General features: G+C 46.6%; 1 protein-coding gene across 1 annotated transcript in view; it reads left to right on the forward strand.

Annotated features, from left to right (window-relative positions):
• LOC119387578 (ADAMTS-like protein 1) overlaps nucleotides 1-19003 on the forward strand; it is a 251341-nt gene that overhangs the window by 168178 nt on the left and 64160 nt on the right. The gene's annotated exons all lie outside the window — the stretch shown is intronic.

Below are 19003 nucleotides of genomic sequence, written 5' to 3' on the forward strand. Positions count from 1 at the left end.
GTCCCTTCATCCACGATGACTTTTCAGGAGGATATTCTATAATGGTTGCTGCCGACATCGGCCTGTGGTCCGTGCGAACTAGGCCGATTGCGAATGATGCGCCCCCTGCACATTGTAGCGCGGAGATTCGCAAAAGATGTGTTGTAACATCTCCTGTATACCATAGTCGTCACAAAGAGCGTAGAGTTATGTTGTAACACGACAACAGGAACAAGATTGCATTGAGCAATTTCGTTGACGTCATTGGTATCATAAGCGTGCGCACGGGGGGGTCGCCGCCCCCCTTGTCACCTAGAGGGGGGGTGGGCGCAAAATCTGCCCCATACATTGACACCCCTGGTCACCTAAGAGGGGGGGGGGCGCAAAATCTGCCCCTTACATTGACTTAGTAGGGGGCGGGGGGCGCCGCGATGAACCTTCGCCCCCCCCCCCCTGATGGGGAACCCTGCGCACGCCTATGATTGGTATTGTTACGTACGTTACAAATCTATAAGGCAGAAATGATCGTCATATACACGCAAATTACAGTGTCTCAGTACATGCTCAGACAAAGTAATTTGTACGACATATCGCACGTTCACTTTCATAACCAGGTAGGCGGTCGCTGTCACGCAATACACCAGCGTAACACAGCTCGCATATTGAAATGATGGTGTGTGAGTATAGCCGTACAGGTAACGAGAAGTCGCATAATTCGTGCGATGTCTAACGCCATATTAAGAGGCTTAGCGAAACACCGATCGCATCAACCAATCACTGCGCCTCTTCGTTTGCGTCAGCGATTTTGTCAATGATTGGGTCATCATTCCTCACTCCAATAACTTCGTATTTCGCAAAGAAGTTGGTACACGTTGTTGGGTAAGCGAAAGGGCAGGACAGTTGTCGTAGTAAACATAACATTAGCGAAGGCTGGACTCAACATCCGAACAAGTGGAACGCAAAAGAGACTCGCGAAATTGCGCACACTATTCCGAAGGCGACCGTGAGGCAATACGGGGGGCAACCATGTTTCACGAATCTCCTCCTCACTCCGGGGCAGTCCCTGAATCACGATTTACGACTCAGGACGCCAATCTTTTCTTTAGGGTACATCGTTTAGTCGGCAGCCACCGTTTTATGGATCGTATAATACATGCTCCTTTTTCGATTTCTACAGACCGAGCAACAACGCTACACGATAAGCTAGGAAACGAGTACAAGCCGTTCCGAAATCGCAACAAAAATTAAGTAATAAAAGAAGAGAGAGAGAGAGAGAGGGAGATACGTACAGTCGGTAGTCGGGTCGGCTTTGTAGAACTTTGTAAAACTTTTTAACGCACTATATAACTGTCCATCGCGAGTCATTACGGAGTCTTTACGAGCGAGGACGATTTTCTTTCTTTTACGGTTATTATTGTGTTGACATCCGCCTGGAAGGAGAGGTAACACCCGCCGCTATAGTGTCGAGGCTTATTTTCGCGCCAAGCGACGAAAAACCGGAACCAAGTTTCGAGATAAGAAGCCTCCACGACGGTGACGAGCAGAGATTCACGCCGCAGGTGTTCGCGCGGTCCCTCTGGGTTGTTGGCGCAGTGTCGCATTCCCGTTTTGCATGCTTATCATTTTCTCTTTCTTTTATCTCGCGCGCGCAGACACACCCAAGCGTACCCCCCTCCCCCTTACCCCCACCCGCCACTGCGTCATTCTCATACCCGTAGCTTTGCGAAGAAGTACCTCGGTATCGCTGCAGTTTGCAGCCCACAATAAAGTTTAGGGGGGCGGATCTTCCCGCGGATTGAGTCGCGTGTTGTATAACAGTTCGGATAGTTCCGTGCAGTACGACGAAGTATACGGGATCAAGGAACACAAAATAAAGTAGTACGCGGCTTGTCCGTGGTGGTTACGGTAATCGAAGCCGTGATCTTTCCGTTCAACAGTCATCGCGCTGTAGTGGATTAGCTACGGACGGCCCGTCGCTTCGTATTGGGCAAGTCAATCCGGCTGCTATTTCTCGCCGCTGCACGAAGTTGGCGCTACGGTCTGCCACTCCTGATGACCGTGTGCTGTAGGCTTACAAGGACACATCGCGGACATTCACGGGATATTGTTACGCTGTCGCCCCGGACAATATATGTTTTTTAACACCTACTTTTACGACCCGCAAGAACATCTTGGCGTGATCTCCTGATCGTTAGTTCACTTCGTCTAACATCGTGTTACATTTAGTCCGTTTCTTCGGGTGTTTTCCTTTCCTTTTTTTTTTTTGTTAACTCCCACTTCCATGCTCAAGTCGTAAAGTTAGCATTACGATCACCGCCAGTCCTAACCCTGTAAACTCGTCCTCAGTCACAAAATCGTGGTATCGGCAAATCCATTGTGGAAAAAAAAAAAAAAAGCCGTGTTTATGGGATCAAGAAGCTTCGTTAATGCTCAAGTCATAGCTCGTTTCACAAGCTGTTCAACGTCTCCGATTGCCTCCCCCCCCCCCTCCCTCACCTTCGGTTTCTTTCTTGCTTTCTCGTGAAGTTCAGAAACAGACAGCGCTGGCGCAAGGCATAACATAGAATAATAGGAAAGAGGTAAAAGGACATAAAATAATATCTTACTTCTCGCCAGTTCAGGGGTATCTTATGCGAACATTGCGCAAAACTATTTGTCTACATTCCCGCTGTCGTCACGTCATTGGTTCATTCATTAAAGTAGTATATCGTAAAGTAGTTATTGCTACAAACTACATGTAAATAGAGATTTTCTGGTGCGGTTCCTCGAACGTTACGCGACCTATCGCTGGAGCCTACACCGTTTTATTATTCCCTCCGCATCCGCACTACCCCAATTTTATTACGTCATGACGGACTTCAGCGTAAAATTTTGAGAAATCAACTTCTCTGTCACAACTTTCTATCCCTGTCTTTTTAAAATTAAGCGAGTAATCTATTTCTTGCCCGGTGCGCGCGCACACTGTATAAAAGATTTGTAACGGCTATTGCAGCGTAAAAACGGGTAGACTTTGTTCCTCGGGAACCTGCTGCGATTTCATCGCAAATGAGGTTATAACGAGCTGGACAAATTAAATTATGTCGTCAACTTACTTTTTCACCGCGGCTAGAAAAGTTTGCCCTTCTTCTTTTCGAAGACGCGAATTCGACGTTTTACGTCGTGTGATACCGAGGCGTGAGACATTACGATGTTTAACTCGTCTTCAAAACATTAAAGTCGATATTCTCCGGAAACGCAGTGCGAAACGTAAGCATTACCGCGAGGAAAAACGTCCAGCAGATTTGACTACGTAGCGACCCTATAATACATAGCTCTGCCATAGTGGAGTTGTTATATTTATTAGTTTCCCTGCCTTTTTTTCCTCAAGATAATTTAGTTCAGTATTATCTCTCGCTCTTTTATTACTACCTGAAAGACCTATACTTTCCGTGTCTATACTCGCAAGACAGAGCCTATACTAAAAGAAAATGCCAGCCAACCGTGGTGCTGGGTATAACACTGGATAGGCCGGCCAGCTAATTGCAAAAGAAAGCGCTTACGGACCCAAAGCTTCGTTAATTCGGCTCTAAGGTTAGCATTGGTTGGAGCTCTTCGCGTGACATTCGGAGGCCACGTGACGCGACACTGCACACGGGGGTCTGTAACCTGTGCCACGGTCACAGCTTTCTTTTTCTCGCTCCAAATATCTAAAGAGGTGTGTCAAGTTGGACAGCCTTCGTTCGGCGGTAACGCTGCTTGAAATTTTAAGGGCGTCACTTGGCGCGACATTGCACGCGAGACGATACTGTTACTTCGCGGCTTCCTAATACGAGGCCGGCCACTACGCTGGTACCATCACTCTTACTAGCGTCGCGCATCAATGTAGCATGAGATAAAGGGCAAGGAAAAGTATCAAAGCATCAATCGGACGCCAAACATGGCGGTATGTTTGGCATCCGATTTGGAATGACGGCTCCGTAGGAAATAAATGACTACGCGGACAGATAGGTCTCGATTTTCCTTACCGCAAAGGTACGGTTGAAGTAAGCATCTCTGGTGAGACCATGCCGCTTTTCTTTTTCAAAAAAAAAAAGAAAAAAAGAAAGGACAAGTCCCCCTCCCTTTCCTCAGTTCTCCCAAAGAAAGTAGGAAGGAGCGTCACGTGACAATCTTGAAGCCCTGGCATAAACACTATAGGAGAAAAATTGGCCCCGCGTGTTGGCAAGCAGCAGCATCTATATCGCTTAGCTTTGATTTTGACGCCATCTATCACGCTAGCAAACGATAGTAATGTACGGTCTGTGAGCTCGAACAGCTCATCTAGTTTGTCGCGATTGCCGCAACATTTCAGAGGCCACGTCCAATGCATAAAGCCGGTTTCTATAATATCTGGGGTTTAACGTCCCAAAACCACGATATGATTATGAGGGACGCGGTAGTGGAGGGCTCCGGAAATTTCGACCACCTGGGGTTCTTTAACGTGCACTTAAATCTAGGCACACGGGCCTCAAACATTTTCGCCTCCATAACAAAGCCGGTTTCGTCAAACCTAATTGGCCAAGAAACCGAAAGCGTAACTTGGAAGGAGCGCCGAGTTTTCGCTAATGTTTCGCTGTCGTAGCATCATGAGTGAAATTTAATGCGAACTGAAGTGTCTGTTTGGAATAACGGGACGCAAAAAAGCAGCCCAATGACTTCATAGATCCGATGCCATTAAACGTGACCATTAAAGGGGTCATGAACCACTTTTCCAAGTAATGATCTAATGACCTCAGTATCGGAGTGTACTGCCTCCCGAATCGATTGCCGCAAAAATTTGTCGAATCCGTCAAGAATCAGCGGAGTTACGGGGGTTTGGCGCACTCTCCCAACGCTTTCTCTCTTTTCTCGTGCCGACGAGCGCACTGGAAGCTAGACATGGACGGATGACATGGGGGAAAGAAGTTACGTCAGCGCGCGTCATGGAACGCGATCGCTCTCCCGCTGTGATTCGCTTGCCCGAGTGCGGCTACCGTGTACTGAGGAGTGCGGCGCCGGCAAGTGGCGGCACCCCGCGGCAAGAAGCGCATCTGATCCGAACGCCACTCCCGATTTACGTCGGCTATCGGCCAATAAGCATGCTATGTCTCTTGCGACGTAAACTGACAGATCCGCGACGTAAACGGACAGACGCCCCGCCCACCGACGAGAGTGAGAACCGGCCTCTGTTTGAAAAGAGGGTGCCTGGGGAAACGGCAACTTCGCGCTCCGCTTGTGGCCATTACGCGGCGCGCACGACTGTAATATTTGGCAGAGCAGTTCATAGCCGTGTAAGCTTTCCGCAGGATGTGTTTTTTCAACCAGCCCAAGGGGTGCTTCATGACCCCTTTAACCAAGTAACCTCCTTCTGGCCGCATTTCGATGGAGGCGAAATAGCAGAGGCCCTTGCGTGCTTAGATTTAGGCGCATGTTAAATAACCTCACGTGGTCGAACTTTCCGGAGCCTTCAACTACGGCGTCCCTCATAACCGTATCGTGGTTCTGGGACGTAAAACTCCAACAATCATCATCATTATTATTATTATTATTATTATTATTATTATTATTATTATTATTATTATTATTATTATTATAAGTAATCTCCTAAATTGGTGATGCTCAAACCCATGCTTGAACGACAGCGCCCTCTGGATGAAAATACACGGATCTTGAGGTCATTGTTCTGCTCGTTGCATGCGGCGGAAGCGATGGCGGGAGCAGGAATTACGTCATCGACATCATGCTTTGGTCACCGCCACTTATTGTGTCGGGGCCGAATTGTTCCCGAGAGCCACCGCGCAAATAGCGTCGGGTGGGTTCAGGGAAGATTGGCTTTCCAAGGATAGCTGCGAGACGTCATGATCCACGCTACTTATCTTTCATTCCACCATAATATGGCATAATGTAAGTTTTTTTTTTTTTTTTTTTTCGGAAGGTTGCCCTTAGGCACAACACGGTTGCAAAACATCACAAGGTTACAGAGCGCAACAGGTCTCTTCACAGGCGCAACTAGACAACTGCAGCGACGTGTAGATGTAAGTTGGATGTCACACCTTTTCGATCCAACCATGATTGCTGGTCACTGTTACACGTTTAATGCGTAATAACTGTTCGTATATAGCCACCCCGGAGAATTCGTCTGTCACAAAAAATGTGGCCCCATCCCATTGATGGCGCAGTGAGAAACTAACATAGGTTTAGCGTATTAATGGAAACGTGGAGAGATCCGCAAGCAGGATACGGCAGGTCGCGTCTACAAACGTTGTAGAACAGCAAAAATATTTAATAGCCAGTTGGTCATTGCTCGCAAGTAACAATACGTTTAAACTCGCATCGTAGTTGTGGCATAGTGTGTAATCAATACATATACGCACAAAATGATACGCTAACCAACAACCACATTCCACTACCCCCCTCCCCTCCCCGGTGTAAGTACACTCAACAAATCATCGTCATCCCCACTAACAATAACAACTACAACAACAATGACGACGATGACAGCAACAGGAACACTCGCGGACATAGAATGCTTGCATATTATGCCACAAAATGGGTGCGAGATTGCGTGCATTTCTTGCAGTGTTATTTCTCGAATGAAACGGTCGCATTATTTTTGGTAAATTGGCAAGAAAACGCGCGCGTTCAAATCAAGCGATTACGATAATACTTCCGCCATCACGCGTCACAGACGTCCCAACGACCCCGCTCAAGTATTCTGAAAAAGACTGTCGGGTTCAGACGTCGTAGTTTATGTGTACGCCCCCGAAGACGTCGCTCTGAACACCAAGGATATTACGAACGACACGAATCAAAACAAGCGTTCTCTTTTGTTATTGCCTCGCGGTTCATGTCACGCTCAAGAAGTGAGAGCTCGGCATTCGGTATCACTAGTCGCGATATTTTTATCGCACGCTGTGGAGGAGACCGGCAGCGCCACGCCAAGTCCGCAGAGCGAACAGCAGCTGCAACTTCCGTAACGCTGCTCGAAACTGTGACTATCTGAATGGGCCGGCGATAAGGGTGGCCTCCGTCTGACTTTTTGGTGCACCCAATACCAGCGTACTCTCGAGCCGTTGCGTGGCGAATGTACTCTTATCTGCAATGCAAACTTTTTATCTAAAGCTCGAGCAAGAGGCGGCCGATAGCGAGATGGCGACCGAGAGGAGCGCCGCAGCGATGTTTGCTGATAAGACCACGGTTGAGTGTTCGATGGTCACACACTTTTATCGTATAGGGGCTCCGTAAACGAGAGGATGTCGGCGAGGTTTCTGCAAGAAAGTTGGAAACGAAGACAAGCCGGCGTGTTGCGGGGCTACGGTAGATGACCGAGAGGCGTTGTGTAACAAGGAACAACAGGGGGCGTAGCTTGCCGCCTTAATTGCGTGCAGTTCTGCCGAAGCTGATGTGAGCAGGTCGCGAAGTGTGAGAAGAGAAGCAATTTAGAATGCTGTGTCACTATAGAAATTTTGAGTCTATTACAATTTTCGCACTACCAGAACGATTTGATTACTGATGTGTACACATGGAGCCATTTGAGATGCTGGCGTCAACAGCAACCATACAAAGCAGCACATGTAACTACAATGGCAACGAACATGCTTTAGCTATATGCTAAAGAATCACTATCACCAGAGTCCTTCAATGCTTTGAGGGACTGAAAGCACTGAAGGACTCTGCTAGCACTTAGTGCACTATATTTCTTTGTTTTCTCGTTCTTTAAGTATAACGACGGCACGCAAGAACGTTTACAAACTGTAGTAGCTGAAAAATGCGCCACATGAGGTCACTACTAGCGCTGCGGCTCGTTCTGATGGTTTAACATTCAGAAAAATTATTAATGAGTTTTAATGAGAGAAAAATAATTGTCTCATATGCACCTTGAAGTGGTTTACATTATCAGCCCCCGGAATTTAAGAGTCTCTATGAGCAAATATAATACGTATGTTGAGCACACAATGCTTCACGATTAAATCGAGATCGTAGCGAACAGCCCAGAGTATTCTGAGCACTTGACTCCGCACATTTCATACCTAGTTGGCTTTATCGTATACTTTGTCTTAATATGTACGCAATAATCACTGACTGTCACCGATTTACTGATGTGTGTCGACTTGATGAGCATGTTAATGAATCATACATATCTTTCAGGTCTCCTTGCTCAGCTTTCCAGAATAACGCAGCATTCGTTGAAGCGCTCCTCGCGACAGCCGATGAAGTAAAACTATAAAGCCCTTACGCAGCTTCGATCATTTATTTTCTGGTTTCTTTGCCAGGTGTTCTGCCAGCGGAGAGCCATGTTTCCACGCCCAACAAAACCGCAAACACGCCGTACAAGCTGACTCTCCTTTACGTGCTTGCATCTATACACGTGCTTAGGAAATTCGAGCCGTTCCATCCAAACGAGGATCACGATAACGATGGGCGAGGCACTCGTAATCTCTTTGCATATTCGCTTCACCTCACTCTCACTGGCCGTCGTCAACGCACGGAGTATTTTCTTCGTTTCCTTCGCGCACATCGGCCGAAGCTTCTCGCTCTCGACCGTCCCAGGCTTATATCGACTCAGTAACGACAAGGGATGCGAGAGACGCACTTATTAATTCCTCTGACGTCGGCAAGCGCTTAAGTATGCCGCGATGATGGGCTCCACTGGAAAGATGAGGGGCGCCTCATTCACTTGTTTTTGTGTTAAGAGTATAGGCTAAATCATCAAGGCATGGTGGTGCACCGTCTGGCCTTGTTTGTCTTGCGACGGCCGCAAGATGTTTCTATAGGCTTCTCGAAACGCAACAAGTGCACCGTACACTTTACCGTTTGGGGACAAACCACGGCCACTTAGCCTGTCGTTTGCAATATTGTGTTTGAATAGATGTTGCGAGCGAATTGAGGCTGGAAACCGTGACGATGCACGAAGATGAGAGTCGAAGATTGCGTGGACGGCTTTGTGTAGGCACGTGAAGAAATAGAATTTTTTTGTGTCTACTGAAAATTCATTCACGGTGAAATAAATGCCAGTAAAGGAATCTGCGCCAAACTTTTACTCGAAGTTGATGGAGCAATTCGCGGACTTGCAATAGCGCTTGCAATAGCATGGACTTGCAATGCCGCACGAGAAGTGTATACGAAATCATGCGTGATCAAGCACTCCACGATTCTATAAGCACCTCCCCTTTGTTACCACCTTATTTGAAGGAAATATAAATACATATTTTCATGGTCCAGTGGTTGTAAAAGAAAGTACGTTCTTTCATTCGGGTCAATAACTGCCGCTTGTCGGCACAAATGCATGTCTTCGGTTCTAAGAACGTGCTGTTGAAACTGAAGAGACGGCGTTTATGCAGATAAGCTATTACGGTAAACGCGCTTCCAGAGCCATACACAGGCACAACGGAGAAAAATAAATACATCACGGCGTCTGCAAAAGATGCGATTAGCCACAGTGGCAGAAATACCTTGCTCTTTTCAAAGCGAAATTCAAATTAGGTCAATGTCCTCGCACCTCACACCAGCAGCGCGTCATACACGACGCGCCGTTATATTTATTACGATCTAATGACTACAGTTGTGAGTATTTTCGGGCCTTGAAATTTGGGTTACGCATCGTGAGCCGCCGCCTCGTTCCCGCCCATATAAGACCCTAAACAGCGTTCACTTAATCCGAAGATAACGAATCATTCTCGATTCTTTATTTTTTTTCTCTACCTATCTTTCTAAGATCGATGATGTGTCCCCGCAGGCATATCGGACGGCTGGTCTCTTAAGCCGCCTGATCTTGTTCTTTAGCCCCAGCCGCTTCTTCGACAACCTTTATCTCAAGGGCTGCAATTGAGGAAATTACTTGCCTTATAGAAACTTGCCTAACTGATCGCGTTTCCTTTGGGCCCCAAATTGTTGAGCAACCGTACATCGGGAATAAGCGAACGCAACAGCGTTTCAGTATCGCTTCATCTCTGGGAAGGCGTCGTATATAGAGAGATGAGCGCGACGCTATGTCGTCACATATGGCACTAGGCCTATATACTTAAAGCACTCAGTAGTAAAGGTGTGTGCGGTCCTCCTGCTGTCGTGTGAACACACGCTCTCGAGCCGCTTTCACAAGGCGGCGACGTCTCTGGGCTGTTTCTCAATTACTGCGCCAGCCCGTTGCCTGTAACTGGCTAGTAACCCCCACGCGCTATCCGAGTCCTTCGCTACTTGCCTTGCGATGCGAGCTAAACATAGCGATCATTCCCCGATAAAAGAAGAAGCCAGTCTGCACGCGACAGCATCATCGCTCGAGCGTGTCGATGAACTAAGCTGGTCGTAGTTGCTATCAATTTTTCAAGCTAGAATTAATGAAGACAGGCACATGGTGCTGAAGTAGCTCAACAGCACAGGATGTCCTTTATATAGGTATACAGTATACAGGTTTTGGTACATATTAGCTCATGTGCGAATGCTATATATTTAGCTCATGTGCGAATGGTGATTTTCAAGGTCGAATAAGAATCGAAGAGGTCCACAAACGAGTCGGATCGAGTATCGAATATCTTTTGCTTTTGGACTGGGCAGCTAATTTCGCAATTACTATAAAACGCTGCTCACATTCTAGTACGCGTAACATTAGCATTAGAACCACAAGTAAGACAGCGTATCCTTCACATGAATAGCACTCTTCAAAGAGGGCGAAATATCTGTTTAGCTGTCAGCATCTGGCTCTTGGAGTGATGCGTAGCTTCCTGCATTGTTCAAGCTCACATGTTTTATGGCATGTCGGCGGGGATGAAATATTTGTACTGCCGCACCAAAATTGTGTGTGTATGTGTGTGTGCGTGTGTGTGTTTGCGCATTTGACATTTTCAGATTTCCAAAAACGATTCGAAAAATATTTGTGTTTAATAAATAGCAGCTACTAGATTCGAATCTAGGATTCGAATCTTCGAATATTAGATTCGAAGATTCCAGTCGGCAGTTGAACACCATAACCGCTGGATGAAACTGCGCAGCGGGATGGCACACGAAGAAAGAAGCTAGAAAAAGAAGCGCTTCTTTCTTCATGTCCCGTCCCACCGCTCAGTTTGACCAAAGTGAACCCAGTGAAGGGTTCCAGCAGGTTTCAAACGCAAGCACAAGAAAGGAACGTGCTGGACAAAACAAGCATTTTCGCACGGGCAGCGGCTTCTTGTGCTCGCGTTTGAAACCTTCTGGAACCCTTCACTAGTCATCATGTACCAACTGGCCCAGAAAACCACACTGCTGAACCCTTACCAACTTGTCCAACTTTCTACGCAACCACTAGACCATAGTGGCGGGTCCTTTACTAGCCTTGGCATGCTCAGTTGCAATGGCACCGTTTACCCCCTCTCATGTATTTCTCTTGTATAGCGAAACGTTAGCGACACTTAGTCGCTAACGTGGGGTAGTAAATGCTCTAGCTAGTTACTAAATTTTTTTAGTATGGTCGCTACAGTGACGCCACATAAGGCAGAGAGCAGACGCCTATAATATCGTGGCGTCACAACTGGCGTCAATGTTCTCCCCTATCCACTCAATCAAAAGTGTGGCAACCGATATCGCGCAGTCTATCTCTCTCTCTCGCTAAGCTGGTGTAGCTTGGCGATATGTTTATGTCTTTACAGCACCGTGTCGCTGTTCTTCAAGCAATATGCACTCACGATTGCAAGGCATTTCTTAGAAACGCTCGTGTGCAGTTTTCCACGTAAACCCGGTTATGCCTGCTTTATCATAAAAAAAAAAGAACGAAAGAGGCCGGAAGGGGTGGAGAAAGACGGGGGGAGGTTGTAATCGTGTCAATCCTGGCTCGCATAAGAAAAAAAAAAGTTGGTGCTGCACAAAAATTCCGCATATCTCCTTCCTCGGAATAATATCAGTTTCCGCCTAGATCTGTGCACCCTTTTTTTTCGATTTTATTCGATACTGAGCATATACACCGCGACGCACAGAGTAATATACGATATATTGGATTGCTCTTACACAACGAGGGAGCATTATTTTTGTAAGGGCGGCGGCAAAGTGATATGGAGAGAGATGCTGAGGGGAGATGTTACTGCCGCTAACGTAACGTCGCGTCGGTGGTGTCTGGTTAAATGAGACGCACCGCGACAAAGAAAAGGATGACAGCGTGTATGTGGGGTCGTCCGGCCGGCAGTCTAGACGCTATTGATTGATCAAGCAGGCTGTGTGTCCAGCGTTGCAGCTGTGTGGCGGCCACTGCTACAGAGTCCTTGGCGCGACCGTCTCGCCTGGCCGTCTCGAGGGCGTCTCGGGAAGTCGTGGACCCCGTGCGAGAATCGCCAAGGAGCGCCGGATCAAAAAGGAGTGTTGCCGCCGACTCCTACACGACCTCCCGCGTACCGTTATAACTTCATCGTGGTGTATCACTTGGTGCATAAACCGAGTGACACAGACTTCTCCGTTGGCATAATATCCCTCTATCACTTCTTTAAGCACTCGAGCTGTGGTCTACGCGAATTAAGGCGATGAAACCGCGAGGGCGTGGGCACGCACGCCTACACAGTGTGAACGCACTTTCAAGAAAAGTCGTAAAACTGCGCGTCTTCAGTCCGCCCACGCGGGAACCGTGAAAGCCGCTTTAGAGGGGCCACGCCGACAGTGCACAACTTGGCGAGAGAGGCGCGTCACGCTTGCCCTGCACGGAACGAAATGCAAATGCTTGTAAAGGAGTAGCGTACCGAATGTACGCGAAAGTAGGCTTCAGTCTGGTTATTATATGCAGCACTGTGGACGAGAAAACAAGGGGCCGAATATACGAGGCTTTTCTGAGAACAATGTGGCCCTATGCCACCGCCATATCCACTTTGTTTAACGATGTCTGGTATTTACGATGTCGACTGAATTCTACTATACACCGTATTTACACGCTCATTATCAACTCTGGAAAATGCTGACTAACTGTTGGTTAACGCGAAATGTTGGCGAAATGATCGCTAATGTTGGTTAGTATAGGCCAAAAACATTCCTAAATGCCGGGTATCCGCTGTTGTAACAGAGGAACTATATTAATTCAATCTAAATCTAACCAGTTTTTTGTTTTCGCTGTTTGTAAGAGCTCATAGGCCATCTGCCCTCGCTGATAATTAGTGAAGTGCGAATACTGGAAATCCCGAACGCGAATGGAATAATACTTGCTTTTCGGCTCTTGCATTATTCGAGAATACACTATTCGATGGGGAAGTTGCCTGTGCTCAGAGTAAAGTGCAATGCTGTGCAGGTTGGTTCATAATTAGAGGTTGGGGTCGAATGCTAGAGTGTGACACGGACGAAGGATGCATTCGAATGTTTCTTGGCGACGACTTGAAGAACAAATTCACACTTAGTACTAAACGGTTCTGCTCGGAACTGGTGATAACGAGCTAAATAAAACAAGGAATGATGAATCCTTCCAGAAAAGAAAAAAAAAAGCCTTAGCTCAAAGGGGCCCTACACTAATTTATGAATGTGATCACAAAATGTTGCCGATCCGTAGTCGAGGCCCCAGCGAACATTTGAGCCAAATATTATAGTGAAGCAACCGGCATGGACTTTACAATGAGGTTTCAAAGCCAGCCTAAGATCGCTCGCTCTTCTCTCGACAAATGATGGCATAAGCTCAACTTGGCTTACGGCCATTGGCTGATTTGAGCATCGTGAGCTGGATAGTTACCGTGGTCGCCGTGGGGTGCCGTGACGTGCCCGCGCTGCGTCCTATATTGCTAGAATTACGTACAACATAGAATTACACCAGCACGCTCGTGGTTAGACCGAAAAGGAGCCGCACGTTCGAAGAAAAAAAAATAATAAAAGAGGTCAAGGTCATGCCTTGCACTGACGTGCGGAAGTAGCTTCTTACTGCAATAAGACTTTTTTGCAGGCTAGTTGGTTCATATCGAATGGGTAGCGCACTACGCAAGCACGAAGGATGGAATCGGCAAAAGATTTCTGTGCGCGAAAGTACTTTCGCACAGATAAATTGGGTCTGCACTCTTGCCTGTCTTTTTCTGATTCCTCTCTTCGTGCTTACGCAGTACGCTACTATACCAGTAACTTCTTGCCTTCTTGTCATCCCCCTCCCCCTCCCCACTGAAAATTTTCATCTTGCATGTATATATACACGCGCACATGCAAACACGTGCACGGACACGCGTAAAGGATGGTTGAAACCCTCCTCTCCCCAGAAGGTATGCGGGCGATCGGGGGGAACTCTCTTCTCTCTCTCCCGAAAAGTCAAAATGAACATTTGAGCAATGAACAAAATCTCAATAATGAGCGTTTATACTGGTTACTTGACAGAACGTATGCACAAAACGCGGACGGTGACTTCGAGAGCATTCTAAGGATGTCATCTGTTTCGTACGTACGTTCCCAGAGTTTGCCGCGAAATAACGATATAGTTGAGCTTGATGTCGAATGCATGAATTGGACGTTTTGTCAAAGAAGTCACAGAACAACAGTTTGACGGCCCTTATCTCGAAAGTGGTGTTAGTTTCAATGTTGCTCTTTCCAAGTGTATATGCCTTGAGAACTCACTGGTTTCACTTCGCACGCTGTGACACCCGTGTTAGCGTAATTAGTCCAGCAGTTTATACGTTAACTTTTTATGTAATTACTTATTTTGACTGAATGCAGGTAATGTCCATGTTTTCGAGTAACCAAGTTTAGTCAGCAAAGATATATTGTATGCTCCAAAACACACACACATACACACACAGTACATACATACACACACACACATACATACATACATACATACATACATACATACATACATACATACATACATACATACATACATACATACATACATACATACATACATACATACATACATACATACATACATACATACATACATCAATTTAGACTTATTGAAGCGGAGCGCACGGTTATTATTGCCACAAAACAACGCGCACGCTCCACTTTTCGACGTATCAGCGATTTCCTCGACGCTAGTGTCACGCTCGAGAAGTCAATTTCTTCGTCTTTGATCTGAAACTGTCGTGTAGCCTAGGTTGCATTCTTGCCCCGACTATTATACTATATAAAAACAATGCGCGCGCACGTGCGCGCGCATTGTTTTTATATAGTATAATAACCACGCCTGCCATCACCACGCCTGCCTCGCTCACACGTGGTACGCACGCGAGCGCACCGCGTGCGATATATCGACCTGACCCAAATGAGCGGCTCAAATCGTGCTTCGATGATGGATCGAGTACGGGCCACCGGCGGGCCTGTAATTCGGGTCAACGGGAGCAGCTAATCAACAATAATGCCGACAGCTCTCTCTCCCCCCTCCCCCTTTTCTCTCTCTCTCTCTCTCATACAAACACTTGCGTGCTGAAGCGCGCACTTGTTGAGATCCCTACATAGTTACCTTTTGGTAGTGGAGGGCATCTTTTTGTAGCTTGCTTTCATCCGCGTGAAGAAAATAAATTAGCAGGGGGTCGGCATCTGTGTGGTACGAAAGCACCGATCGACCTCCAAATAACGGGAGTTATTGATCAAGACGGCTAGCTTATCGTATGTCGTGATGAAGTGATGCTGTCGGTGTCAGACTTGAACTTATCTGAAATGTTGAACAGTGGGAGGCAGTGCTGCGCAGATCTGACTCAGACTTGCAGGCCAGGGTTGTCAAGAGAGCTGAACGTGCGGTCCGGGTCCATGGGATCGCGGTTGCCTAACAACGAAGTCAGTGCCCATAATACTTTGATTTTAAAACAAAATCTTTAGTCACTTACTACTAGAGATGGTGCAGTTTAAATATCTTGAAATGTAGTGTGGTATTTTAGGCAGCTTTTAGTACTAGAATCTAAATACCTGCAAGTGGCTTCTGCGCTCCTAATGGAAAGGTACTTGATGTGCGGGTATGCGCCAACGGTGATTCGCAGGGTCGGCGCCAGCGGGGTGTATGGGGGTGATCCAAAAGCACCCCCCAAAAAATTCCGCCTGCCTCCCTCCCTTTGCCCCCCCCAACGGCAAGCATAGTCAAAATACAATGCATATGTTCCCAGGCCCCCTGCCACCCTGAAGGAACTCACCAGTGTTTGCGCTCAATACCATCCTGAATGACATGTTCCAACTCGCCCAACTTGCAACGTTGTTAAGATTGTTAAGATGAAGCTTATCGCGTGCAGCAACGTATCATGCAATAAAAACTGTTCTCTGTATCGACTGAGCTGCTAGCGAAACAGTTACAGTACCCGCGAGCAGCAGGAAAGCATTGCATATCGCTTGTGTGCAGCAAAAATATCCTTACCTTTCATGGCTTGCGGGGCTTGTCATCATTGCAGTCACGTTTAACCAAAACGCAACATCATCTTCTAAAGCGCTGATATCGCAGAAACATGGACGCTGAGGCAGTCTTTTTTTACGGAGCGGAAAAAAAAAAAATATCTGGCGTTTTACGTCCCAAAACTCTTTTCGGGGAGCTCTGACTTGCCACGTATACGACTCTCTTTAATAGAGAGTCACGGCGACTCTCTTGGTGGGTCAGATTCGTTGCGCTCTAGCAGAGTACCCTGACCCTCTAGGAAGAGTGGAATGACTCTTATCCGAAGGATCACATTACCACTTATGAGGGAGTCATACGACTCTTGCCGGTAACACTCCTACGGGGGTCAAATGACACGCACGGAAGCGTCAAGCGACTCCACGATCATTTTAAGTTACTCAATTGACCCATTCTCTACTTTTGCGCGACTACTGTTGGAAATAGTGAAGTATTCATTTTAAGCAAGTCTAATAATACTTGCCCTTCTGTCCAGCGACTGCAAAAAAAAGAAAAAAAAGAATAGTTCAATTTTAGCTATATTTTAATGAAACTCGACAAAACAACATACCTTTTCCAGCAGAGTAATCTAGAAAGCGCGATAAGATGGTCTGTGATTTCCAATTAAGCCGTTGAGGTATTTCTTATTTACATGCTTGTATGAGTATATCCAGATAAAATGTGTGACTGATGTGCATAGTGTCATATGGTGCAAAATAAACTGCAGAAATCGGCATCATGTTTTCATATTTATTCCTTATGATTATGAATAAATCAAAAGGTGGTGACGGCTGGAGGCATCAGACTTGTCACTTGCTATGTTGTCGCTTCTGTTGAGCGTGAGCAGCCATGAAAAATTGTATCTGAAAAGCAGAACGTGATATTATGATGAGAAAACGGAAATGCAGTAAGAGTGTGCAAAATCTACACAATAAGTGATTTACACAGGCATAATGAAAGCTCACAACAAAACAACAAATGCAAACAGGAATGGTAAGGAACCAAGTTTCTTGCCGTTATCGCGTAAAACGCAACTTGCAAATCGTAGCTTTTGTAACACGTCACTTGGCGATAAACTTGCAGCACAAGATGATGTGAGCCTCTTTTAAACAACAAACCAAATTGGGTTAGGCTCCTTTGCGTGGGTGCCACTCACCTCTTTTCCTACGTCGCGTTGTCCAGCCAAAGGAAATGTAGGACCGACTGCCTCGTTGACAGGGCGAACGCCGCTGTTGATTTTCCCATCACGAGTGGAGAGGCGCCAGACCATAGCGACACCTTCGTTTCACCGAGTGTGGCTGTCAACTGGAGTGAAGAGGCGGGAGAAGCGATCCGGGATTCCGGGAATAACCAACACACACACACACACACACACACGCTGATTATTTGTATTTAAAGCCACCCTTTGTTCAACACACCGTTACTGTACGCATATCTCACACGTGTGTTTCGTTTTAAATAATTTCGCAACGAAAACAAATTTTCATGTAAAAGGAGCCGGGAACTTCGTTTCGCAATAGGCACTGGCTATGCACGAATGAAAGCACTTCTTTTCTGAGAAATCGCTTCAAAATTTGTTTTCAGAAGAAGCCCGGCTTCGCGCCGGCATATTCCAACACCCAATACTCAGATGAACAAATGCGAGTACGAGCGCCCGAACGACACCCAGTGCGCGCGGACACGCGGACGCCGTCTACGTTGAGATCAGACATGTCATATGCCGGAATTATCGCACATAGATCTCACAGTCACGTACACTAACTCGATTCTGTTATAACGTCAAACGTCATCGTAGATGTAAGCAAACCACGAAAACAGCAAACAGAAACAAGGGAAAAGAGTGCATGGCGGCAGCCGCAACAACGCGCACCGTCGAACGTCTCGAGCTTTCCACCTAAACCGGCGAAGCGTGTCCAGCTTAAGTGACTACCGCGTACGCGCTGGAAACATCGTACTATATCTGCATCTTATTTATTATTTATTTATTTGGTTTGAATACACAGAGAACACGAAGACACAGAGGAAATAGGGAGGGGACAGGCTGACAACTGCCAACTAAAGGGGCACAACGCCTGCCTGCTCATTTGGGAAAGGGGAAACATAGGGGAAAGGAAGACAGGGGGAAAGAAAGAGGAAAGAGAATAGGAAAAAAACAAACAAACAACACAGACGTAAACACAAGTAAGTGGTCACATGAAAAATATCTATAAGCGCGAGGCCAAATCGGTATTTTTTCAGAAACGCCGAGCAGCACAACCTCCTGGGAACAGGCAATTGTCAAGGTTAATACACTTAAGACCAATAAGTCCATATTCCGTGATGAGTAGTGGTCGCTGCGTAACGAATGCGGTACACTAAAAAATTGTGTGTTGTAGTGTCTCACAGGAGCCACACGACGTGCATGACGGACTGTCTACGCTAAACTACCGTCTTTAAGCCAACAAAAACTATTATATATAGCGCGTCTAAGTGTTCCGTGCGCAGACTTTTTTTCACGTTCCCACACGCGGAAGCATGCTGCACACTCAATATCGATTGAAATGTCGTTATGAAGTAGACTAAAGCGCATCTCAAAACGACATCTTGCACATTCAGCAGTGCAGACACAATGTGCAATCAGCAAACAACGACCCTTGATAATTGTTTGCATCACTCATTTTATGGAAGCGTGTACAGCAACGCGCATAGCGGTGTCAAGTCGTTAACTGACAGTTTTAGTTGGGCATCCGCAACAGCCCCGCGAACGCAGGCTGCTGTTGC

This window comes from Rhipicephalus sanguineus, chromosome 3 (genome assembly GCF_013339695.2).
Source record: "Rhipicephalus sanguineus isolate Rsan-2018 chromosome 3, BIME_Rsan_1.4, whole genome shotgun sequence".
Taxonomy (NCBI): domain Eukaryota; kingdom Metazoa; phylum Arthropoda; class Arachnida; order Ixodida; family Ixodidae; genus Rhipicephalus; species Rhipicephalus sanguineus.